This window comes from Trichechus manatus, unplaced genomic scaffold (assembly GCF_000243295.1).
Source record: "Trichechus manatus latirostris isolate Lorelei unplaced genomic scaffold, TriManLat1.0 scaffold00306, whole genome shotgun sequence".
Taxonomy (NCBI): Eukaryota; Metazoa; Chordata; class Mammalia; order Sirenia; family Trichechidae; genus Trichechus; species Trichechus manatus.
The window spans coordinates 222,423-233,788 of NW_004444242.1; positions in this window are offsets into that span (position 1 = coordinate 222,423).

The following is an 11,366-nucleotide window of genomic DNA, read 5'->3' on the forward strand; positions in this document are numbered from 1 at the left end:
GTCAGTTTTCTCACTCCATTTGGTGCTTGGCTGAGTTCTTTATCTCTTCATTTGATGTTTTAGGGTTTCAGGATTGTTGTTTTCTCTGTTTGGGTTGGTTTTTCGGATCTTTGCTGTGCAGGGACGGGGTGGTGCTTCTGCCTAGAGTGTCATTTTGCCAAAATTCCCATTTTTTTTAATAGTATGTGTATACTAGCCCTTGTATGGGAATATTTATGCATATGCTTAAAGGAGCATGGTCTGTAAGAGAAAAAGACTGGACACAACAAAAAGGCCATAAATGGGGACTATTTAAATAAATTATCATAGGTCCTTAGAAAATAGGTGAGGACATTAACTAAGAAAGTAGCAGGTAAAGTGAAACCAGAAAAGTTCCAGATCTGTCAGATGTTAAGGTGGTAGAATAAACCATTAATAGTTAGAGGTGAAGAAAGTGGAGGAGATAAGGAGGACAGTGTTTGTTGTATTTCTTGGTCTTCATGTCACCATTTCCTGCTTGAATTATTGCAAAAGTCAGCTAGCATGTCTCTCTGCTTTTACCCTTGAACCTCTCCTCCACTGCTCTACTGTCAATCTCTACATATGAGCCAGAGCATCTTTCCAAATATAGGTTAGATCTAGCCATTCCTCTATTCAAACTCTTTAAAGACTTCTCTTTTCATTTGGGCCTAGATATTTTTTTCACCTTCTCTACAATTTCCTTCCTCCCATCCTTTACCTGGCTCATGCTGTTCTTGCCATTTTGTTCTCCTTGCTATTCCCCACACAAGTCAGAAATACTTTTTTTTTACTAATGTATCAAATATCCATTGAGCATGTCCTGCCAAATAGCAGGTGCCTGGTGCATATTTTTTGGATTAATGAATTAGGTTCTCTAATTTGAGTCTAATTAAAGGACGTCACAGTGAAGCTATATCCCTCTGATTCTAGATATCAAAGGTCTACTATTTTAGTTGATGTTTATTTGAATTTTTGTGGTGGTCACATAATTGTGCTATCTCATACTGAAATTGGTTTTCAGTAGGAATATTATAAAGGAGTAATTAGGAATTATTGCCAAAATTATTGAAGTTACATCACAAGTTGAAGCCAAAATTGCTCTTAAAATGCAATATTCAAAATAAACAATAATATGGTATAAAATGAAAAGATGAGGGGTTATGTATGTATGTATCTATTTGTATAATCCTAACTTTAAAAGTTGCTTTGAATTTCAGATTCAGGATCCCTGTACTGAGAACCTTCCAGACACAGAAGAAAGAAAGAGAGCTGTAACATTCATGATGGTGAGAAAGAGTGGCAACCAAAGCAGAGCCCGGGGCAGAGAGAAAGGGCGGTAGCAGAAAGAGCAGTGGGAACCAGAAAAAAAAACTCCAGAAGGCTGCAGTGGGTTTATGTTTATATCGTTAATCTTTTGAGTTTGATTTTTTGTTACATAATTCTGAAATGGGTGACTTCGCAATTAAAAAGCTTTGACCCAGTTTGGCAAAATTTAGGTTCTTATGGATTACAAGGTACCTTAGAATTGTATAAGAAGAACCAGGAAGAAATGAGGATTTTCAGATTAAATGAAGAGGTAAGGAAACATTTAGAATGAAACTTGTGAATTAGATAAAGAGCAGATAATCTGAAAACCTCCTGAGTTCATCCAGTTAATAATGGGGCAGTCAGCATTAGAATCTAAGACGGTCAAAGGAGTCCAGTGGCTGGTGAAAAGGGTTCTCTCCTCACTGCTCACATTAGTTTTCTTTCTCAGAGAAAGATATTTATACATGTGCATTACCACAACTCCTGAATAAAATAATCTTTTAGCAAATTTCATTTTCTAGGGTTTCATTTTCCAGTTTCTATATTCCAAATAAAATGTAGATAAAAACATTAAGTGTAGCTACCCGCTGCTCCGGCACTGGGCAAGTTTCCCTCTAAGGCATTCTAACGTGCTCACAATGAGTGCCTTCTGTGCTGCTGAATTATACTGTACAATCACAGAATAATTTAGAATAAAAAGTAAAGGTCAGGCATTTAATGTTGCCATGAGTGACCTTTTCACTTCCAATTCTTTGCAAAAAAAAGTCTGTATTAGCAAGTTCAGATGCATCTCTTAAAGAAGCCATTTAATTCCTTTCAGGAGCCTTGTTTCAGATTTGAAAGGACCCCTGTGGGTGATGGAGTCTGCTGAAAACAGTCACAGGAAAGTAAAGTCCCTGTTATGCTCCTGAGAGATTCTGTGACAATGGGAAAAGCTAAGTGTGAGGCCAACAGATTCCACACTAAACATCAGTGCTGAGTATTCGGGCTCTCTCTTCAGTCCTAGGAGTCCGGACTGTGAGTCTGCCAAAGGCTAGGTGTATTATGAGTCTTTGATTCATAACACACTTAAGTGGCTATTACACTTCTGTTATTATATGACTTTCAGCAATAGAATGAAACTTCTTTTTTAACTCAAATTCCCAAGGTCACATGAAATAAAAATAACATCTTGTAAAACTGGCTGGAATAAGTGCTTTTTGCATAATGAATATTCAATACAAGTTATTTGATTTAAATAAATCACCCATATTATTTCATTTCATTGAAGAATCAGTGGATTAATACTTTGAAGAAAATGACAGAAACTGAATTTTTCTTTAGTTCAGTTCAAATAGTATCAAACGCTCACTGCACACCTGGCCCAGCCCTGGACGAGTCACAGTAGATACTCAGGAGGATCAGGACAGTGTCCACGTTATCACACTCCTTCACAGGTGAGATTGTACACATGTTGCCTCTAATGTTCAAATAAAAAAACAAGTTAGTAGTTATTAAGTCAATTCTGACTCATGGAAAGCCCATGTGTTGCAGAGTAGAACTGTGCTACACAGGGTTTTCAAGGACTTTCTTCTGGGGTCTGTGGGGGTTTGAACTGCCCAACTTTCAATTAGTAGTTGATCGTGTAACAAATTGCACCACCCAGAGACTCCCCCAATGCCCAGCCCTTATCAATATACAGTAAGTTCGTAACGATTTCTCTTCTACTTTTTTGCTTCTGTGAGGCTCATTGAAGACCTCTGTATTTCCAGATCCAAAGAAAACCATTTTGTTCTCAATTTAGTCCATCTTTCAGTAGTAGGATTTGATATTATCAGAAAGTACAGAAGTACATCCTGTACTCTAGCGGCCCCTCCTCGGGGTCCTTTTCCGGCTCCTTGTTACCCCTCCCTGGGCTCTGACATCAGAGTTTAGGGCTAGCCCACTTTTTATCTCCACTTGCTCTCCTTCCCTGGGTGATCTCATGCACTTCCATGGTTTATTACTGCCGAAGGTTTATAGCTCCAACCCAGATGTCACCTCTGCATTCGTGTTTAGTCATTTATTCAGGAAATATGAGGGAAACAGGAAACATTTCCAAGAATGTTAAATCAAGAAATAAAGGGGGAGTTGTATAAGTAGTTGCCAGGAATACTTGAAGCAGAAAGAGTTGAAGGAGGTTATCTCTGAGAAGTAATATGTGAATTTAGGAAAGGTGAGGTGATACGTTTATGCTTTTCATCATAGGCTTCTCTGTTCCCAGTGATTCTGAAAGTGCTCATAGACCACCTCATTACAGTCAGCCTGACTGGATGTTAAAGAGATGGATCCCCGTCCCTAAGCCAAATTTCTCAAATCCAGACTGATGGTGGTAGTTGTACATGATCAAGTTTAGAAACTAAAGTTTTAGGCCTATTAATTTACTTTCAAATGTTGCTTTAGCCTCATTCCACAGGTCTTTTGTGGTGTATATTTGTTTTGTTGGGTTTTGTATCCAGTCTTTAATTTCAGTTTTGCTTTTGTTATTTATTTCATTTTCAGTTGTGTATTTGTTGGTACTTTTGTTGTTTTAAAATGTTTACATTCTTGTTGCATTTAATTATAGCCAGAGATTCTTGTCTGAGACATTTATTTTGACAGGTTTTTAAAAAAATATATATATTTTAAATATTTAACATTTTAAACTATAGTCTGGATACTTGAAAATGATGTTTATTTTCTGTTTGGCATACTTTTCATGTTATAACATGCTTACTAAGTCTTGAGCATTTCCACTCCTTTTTAACTTCATTTAGTTTTTCTGTATTGAAGGTATCAAAATCTGAGAAGACTATATTAAAATTCCTCCTTACAAGTAAGTATGATTTCACTTTCTTGTGTACATTCATGTATAATTTGTTGTGTGGATATATGTTTTCATTTCTCTTCTCTCCAACTAAGAGTGGAATTGCTAGGGTCAAATGGTAACTCTATATTTAAATTTTTGAGGAATTGCCAGACTGTTTTACTATACTCACCAATAATTTTTTATTATCCAATGTTTCAAATATAGCCATCCTAGTGGGTGTGAAGTGGCATCTCATTGAGGTTTTGATTTGCATTTCCTATTTATTTCATAAAACATCACTGAATCCTTCTATGTATCAGTTATCAGTCCAGACTTAAGGGATGTAGCAGTGAGCAGGAAGAGTTCCCTGTTCTCTTGACATTTAATAGTCTAGTAGGGGGCAGTGGTAGAACTCCTGCTTTCCATGAGAAAGAGCCAGGTTTGATCCCTAGCCAATGCACCTCCAGTGTAGCCATCACTCATCTGTCTGTGGAGACTTGTGTGTTGCTATGATGCTGAACAGGTTTCAGTGAAGCTTCTAGACTAAGACATACTGGGAAAAAGGCCTGGCCATCAACTTCCAGAAATTAGCCTATGAAAACTCTGTGTATCACAGTGGTCTGATGTCACGCATAGGGTCAGCACGAGTCAGAGGCCAACTCAACAGCAGCTAACAACAACCATGAGGACACATAGACAGGAAACAATTTTTGTTTTAAAGTTCTGTGATAAAAATGAAACAGGGTGAAGTAAAAAGGCAGAACTTGTGTTTTAGCTGGGGTGGGGATAGGATAGTCAAAGCTTCTAGGAAAAGGTGGCCCTTCTGCTAAGACCTGAATTAAAAGGAATGACAATCATGTAAAGATATGAGGAAAGAACATACCAGAAGGAGTGGACAGCTGAGCAATGACTCTAAGGTTGGAGAAACATAAAGTATTCAGAGAACAGAAGGAAGGTGGGTGTAGTGGCGGCACAGTGAGATCTGAAGAGAGTGTTAAGGGATGAGTTGAGAGAGGAAGCCAAGTACCAGATCCTGCAGGGTCACATAGAGACAGTTACTAAACTCTGTAACAATCCCCACAGTGTAACATTTAGAGAATTTGCTGATAAAAATTATGTTGAGGCTTCTGGGCCTAGTAGCGGGATTATTAGCGTGGCCTTTAGTGAAATGGTTAGGACAAAGGCAGAAATCTGTCTGGTGGTGCACATAAGTCAAGAGTTCAGTTTTGAACATGGTAAGTTTAAGATGCTTATATACATTAAGTGAATAAGTCAACTGGATAACTACTTCTGTTTTTCAGTTCAGTGGTCCAGACTGGAAATATACACTTGGGCTTCCTTGAAACTTCATTAGCAGAATAATGAAGATGGAGAAGAGAATGGGTCATTGGACTGAATCTTGGGCATGCCAATATTTAGAAGTGGAATAAGAACTTACAAAGGTATTGAGAAGAACAACAGGCTGGTTCAAGACTTCCAGGAGAGTGTGGTGTCATCAATATCAAGAGAAGAGAGTGCTGAAAACAGACTCTGGTCAATAATTTCAAATGGGACTTACAGGTTGAGTAAGATATAATGGAAATCTATCCCTCACATGAATTCTTCTGGATTGCATGTCTTTCACCAAATATGTGAATATTCAATACAAATTATTAAACTATTTACAGAGACTGAAATTTCAAGTATTTTTGTTTTAGTCTGGAAATGACAATGTTGGTACAAAAGAAATAAAACAGGGCAATACAGAATTCATAAGTGAGAAATCTAAGAGCAAATACTTGCTCCTCATATGTGTGTATATAGGGAAATGTATGTGTCTGTTTGTGTGTGTGTATATGTGTATACATATAGATACTTTCTATACACCTTCCCCAGTGCAAATGGTTAAGTGCTCAATAGCTAACTGAAAGATTGGTGGTTTGAATCAACCCGGAGGTGCCTCAGAAGAAAGGCCTGGAAATCTGTTTTTGAAAGGTCACAGACTTGAAAACTCTATGGAGTAGTGTTACTTTTCACCTATGGGGTTGTCATGAGTTGGAATTGACTTGACCAGCAACTAATTTGGTTTAGTTTACTTTCTACATGTTGGCTACAATTATTTTGGTCATCAAAAGACTTTGTTAACAGACAAGGAGAAAATATTTGCAAGAAATTTATCCAACAAAGACTTGTATCAAAAATATATAAAGAACTCTTACACTCAGTAAAAAATACACAAACAACTCAATATAAATGCCTACTTCACAGTGGAAGATAAATAAATGGCCAATAATCACATGAAAAAGTGCTGATACTTTAATTAAAAACAAAACAAATACCCATCAAATAGGATAAAAATTGAATAAGTAAATAATAATAAAATAAGAACATAAATGACAAGAGCTTGTAACTACAAAGAAACAGGATTTTCCTCAAAAGAGTTGTTCCTTCTTGTTCTTCTTCTTCTTCTCCTCCTCCTTCTTCTTCTAAATGACGTGTAAAAGACCACAAGTTTAAATTCCAGAGAAAGGCAATTAAAATTTATGACACCAACTTAAGCACAGTAAAAGTTCTCTCATCATAAAACTTGGGCAGTGTTGGATTGAAAAAAAGAATCCAGGATTTTTCAGAAAGCAGAGCAGATTTTTAGAAGTTGTACGGATGAGAATAACCAAGGAAATGTGATCAATTTTCTATTCACATGTCCTTCTTGTACCGTCTGCTGCTATACAGTCTCTGTGTTTTCCCATTCTTGCCTTTTACCCTTACATTATTTCAAATTCCATGAATTCTGACACCAAGGTCAGGCTAATATATATCCAGAGTATATTATTGAATGGTTTTCTGGAAGCAATTCAATCATACCTTGCTAAACAAAAGGTGATATATGCATGGATCTTTGGTGTTTAATGTTTTAGGCCTGTTCCTAAACTTGCACAATCCCTCTCTGGTACCAACCCTTGATTTCCATACAAAACAGCCCCCAAAAGGGAAGAGGCAGCCCCAGAACCCTTTCTCTTTCTCTCTCTCATTTTAAATATCCTAAACATGATTGTTATGAGTCGGAAATGAATCAACGGGGCCTAACGATAACAAACATGGTAAAATCCTCCTTTTTGCAGATCTCGCTATTAGGGTCAAGCACAAGCTAAGATACACTCACACAAATAAATTTTCTGACAGGAATTGCGGAATGTTAAAACTTCACAGTTTGTCAAAATAAGTCAATGCCTGATTTTAGATATGCAGGTAGTCTTGTTTATATTTTTGTAATAACAATACTAAATGAAATATTATTATGATTAGTATTATTAAATGGTTGATATTAATAATAACTTCATTATTAAGCAAAATTTTTTAAGGATAGATAATTCCAATATTAAATAAACTATTTTAAGATATGAGCATACAAACCTTTTAAATTTATTTTATAGTGTTATTATAACTCCTGTAACAAACCCAGAAAGATATCCCCACATAAATGTTGTAAATTAATCCCATCTGTTGATAAGATGAAATAACCTAAATAAAATACAAGTTGAATCCAATAGTAACACACCATGAACTAGTACCAGTTAAGCAGACTATGTACACAGGGCTTTTTGTTGGTGTTATTAGGTGCCATCCAGTCGGTTCAGACTCATAGAAACCAGAAGTACGACAGAACGAAACACTGCCCGGTCCTCCACCATCCTCACAATCATCGTTACGCTTGAACTCATTGTTGCAGCCACTGTGTCAATCAATCCATCTCGTGGAGGGCTTAGTACCAGGAAAGGCAATTCTGTATCACATCTATCTGCCAAATGGTTACTAACAGTGCTACCTGCATTTTCATGGGACACTTTCTCATTGCGATACATAATTATCTCAGTGCTAGAGGTGAGAAAAGAGTCCAGATAGTCTGAGTCTGCACTATTGATGTGTCTCATATTAAAATCACATGTAACCTCTTTATGAACTTTTAATAACAATAAAACACTTCGTTCATAAAACTATTAATAATGGAAGAGCATATATCTAGCATTCCAAAAAAATGTAATTTATCTGTCAAACTCAAAATGAGCAGTTAAATACTGAAGCCATTGAATTAAAATAAGGAACATAAAAAATATGAGCTCTTATCACAAGCTTTAAACATTGGCCTGGAAATTCCAGTCAATCAAATAAAATATAAAAATGTAGTTTTAAACAAATATTGATTACATGTTTAACTCAAACCTTAGATGAAAATAAATTTTAGATGCATTAAGGTGTAAAAGAAGAAAATACAAATGAATACCTATTTGATACAAAAGGGGAAAGTATTTATTAAAATAAAAAAGATAGAAAATTAATATAATTAATCATAAAATGTATTTTTAAATTTTTTCTTGTAAAAACATAGGATGAAATTAAAAGTAACATAACTGGGGAAATATTTACATGAATTAGAAAAATTAAGCATTAATATTGTAAATTCATAAATTGTGCAAATTGATAAGTAAATAGTATCCTCTCCCCTGTAAAGAGATGGACACAGGTAATACACAAACATTTTATAAAAGAGAAGATAAAATGACTAATAGATGTGTAAGAATTTTTATTCATTTCATTAATTGAAGGAAAAAAAGAATAACCACAAGATTTTCTTATTTTTCACTGTCAAATTACCTGCTTTGTCCCACAAACATCTAGTTTTCACAAGTTTACATGACAGTACGTACTCTGAAAAACAATAGGTGTGGAGTAAAAAAAAAATATATATATATGTATGAAATTTCTGAGAGGCAGTTTAGCAATAATGATTAATATTACTTTAAAAAAGTTTTGACTCAGCATTTCAACTTCTAGAATATAGAAGTTCACAGAAACCAAAGACAGATGTGCAACCATAAAAAGCTTTGAGCATGTTCAAGTGGATAATTAATAAGAGTGATAAACTGGAAGGAACTTAATTGTCCAGAAATTGAGAGCTGATCAGATAAGTGACATCCATTCAGCTATTGTAATTGAACTTAATAAGTAAAATCGTAACAATGATACAATAAAAACTGCTTCATAAAAAATCTTCGTCAAATAAATTGTTCCAGAATAGCTGGCGTAGCATGTCCCATTATAAGTACTTTAAAAAAAAAATTGTTCTATCTGCATTTTCTAATATTTATACCACAGAATTAACTGCAAAAAGAAAAAAAAAAGCCTTTATATGTACATACATAGCACATATTCAGAAAAATGATAAAAATATAAAACAGGAAAAGCCACTGAAAGTGCTAACAATGCTTTTTAAAAACGTTTGTAATGCTTTTTTAAAATCGTCTTGGTTGTCTGTCTATGGTTTATAGATTTTCTACCGTGAATATTCTTAAGAGAAATGTAAAGACCAGTGAACATATGAAAAAAATGATTATCCTTACTATTAACAAATGAAGAAGAATGAAAACAAACATGAAATATTTTTCACCAATATTATTAGAATTTTAGGAGGATACACACACCCAAACACGTATGTACAATATATTATATTACATATTATATATTACATTTTATATATGATATATATTGTGGATTGATATATGGCAAAGGTGCTTTGTGAAATACTTTCAGCAACATTTTCACAGAATTCTGAAAAAACTAATGTACAATCCAACATGTTTCTCCTTATATATGACCTTTCTGGTCCTTGGTTTGTAGTTCTGCCAAGACAATTTGCAAGGCCACAATCTTGCAAAGGGATTGGACAGTTTAATATGCAAATAAAGGATTTAAAACTCTTGCAGGAATTTGACAGTTTACTATGCAAATAAGGAGAGTAAAATCCTTGGGGGGATTGGTAAATTACTAAGCAAATTAGGTGACTGTGGTCTACTGAGGGGATTAGTCAGTTTGTAGTCTTTATGAGAGGAGTAGGTTTATAAAAGAGACAATAGCACAGAGATTGGGGGAGTCTCACTACCATCAAGAAGAAGAATCTGAAGCAGAGCACATCCTTTGGACCCGGGGTCTCTGCACTGAGAACCTACTAGACCCAGGGGAGAGAGAGTCATAACACGAGAATGGTGAGAGACAGCATGGCAGTGGTATGAGCAGCAGTGGCAGTGGCATGAGCCACTAGGAACCAGGAGACCAGTGCAAGATGGCTGCAGTGGGCTACCCAGCCCACAGAGAGAGAAGTGAGTGCCTTCAGGTAAGAAGCATGCTGTCAGAATGGGTTGTCTCCAGGTACTTGTTGGTGGAGCTAAAGAGCTGAAACACTTGTCCAAATGGGTCAGAGACCAGGCTAAGCAGGGCCCTGTGGCAGAGGCCCAGGTGGGAGCCTGGCTTGTGGGTACAGCCAGGAAGCACCAGCTACCTATGAGTACAACCAAGAAGGAACTGAGAACTGTCCTAGTTGGAAGGTGTCCTCATTGACGAAGCTGATCTTGTCCTGCACTGTTCCTGTTAATTGCAAGTTGATCTTGATCCTGGATTGTACCCTGTTCCTTCCCTAATAAACCTCATAACCATGAGCATGGTTTGTGAGTTCTATGTGGCCATTGCAACAAATTATCTAAACCAGCAGAGAAGTAGAGAGAGCTTTGGGACAGATGGCTGGTGTCAGAATTGGTAAGAAGGTTGGAAAGTGGAGGTATGTCTGACCTGTACCTCACAGGAATCAGCTTTGTGCTGATCTTGATTTTCTTCCCTTCTCCTGAAGTTAGGTGACTTCTGACACTACTATTACATAATGTAATTCTCTGGCCCAGTAATTTCCCTTACAAGGATTTTTTTCTTATAACCAGTGATGAGGACCTAAGGCTGACATAAGGTTGATCATTGGCTGCATACGGAAAAGCATGAACTTTCTAACCAGGATGACCCAGGTTTGAAACTTGGCTCAGTGGTTTGTTAGTTATGTCATGCTCCTCAGTAATGTCTGTGTCCTCAGTTTCCTAGTAATCAAAATGGAAATAATGAGAGCAAATAACGTGGAGGTTTAGAGAAAAAGCCTATGTAGGCTCTGTCCTAGGGATCAGCCTGTAATTGCTGCTGCTTTTGTGGTAACTACTCCTGTAGTTATTATTATTGCTAAGGAAGCATTGTAAGAAACCTAATCGTTCCCATTTATCATCACATACCCACTCCTGGACATTTATTCCAAGGAAATAATTCAGACAAAGTGAAACAAAGCAAATAGGTATGTATATAGATTTTCAGAGTGGTGTGATTTTTAAGGGCAAAAACAAAATGGAGGAAAAAGGGAACAATTGAATAAATTATGATATAAAATATTTATGAAATATTTACTGAT